Source organism: Morone saxatilis, unplaced genomic scaffold, assembly GCF_004916995.1.
Source record: "Morone saxatilis isolate NCDOM2014 unplaced genomic scaffold, NCSU_SB_2.0 Contig19, whole genome shotgun sequence".
NCBI classification, from domain to species: domain Eukaryota; kingdom Metazoa; phylum Chordata; class Actinopteri; family Moronidae; genus Morone; species Morone saxatilis.
Window position 1 is genome coordinate 22,502,491 of NW_023339751.1, and position 241 is coordinate 22,502,731.

General features: G+C 31.1%; 1 protein-coding gene across 5 annotated transcripts in view; it reads right to left on the reverse strand.

Annotated features, from left to right (window-relative positions):
- gbf1 (golgi brefeldin A resistant guanine nucleotide exchange factor 1) overlaps window positions 1-241 on the reverse strand; it is an 85,860-nt gene that overhangs the window by 38,630 nt on the left and 46,989 nt on the right. The window lies entirely within an intron of this gene.

Genomic DNA, 241 nt, shown 5'->3' on the forward strand with positions numbered 1-241 from the left:
ATTAATCAAAATATTAATGAAATATGGCCAAGTGAGATATCAAAATAGCAGAAGCTACAATCTTTTGAGTGACAGTCAAAATAATTACTGTAGTTCTGAAAAGATTTTACAAATCTTTTCAAAATCTTTTCCTCTTTAAGGCTTACATTTTGTCAATTTCTTCTCTTCAAAGCCTAAAGTAATCTCCTCACTAGTCTCCCAGGCGCTCACTTTTTTGTCACTAATTGTGAATCATATTGCA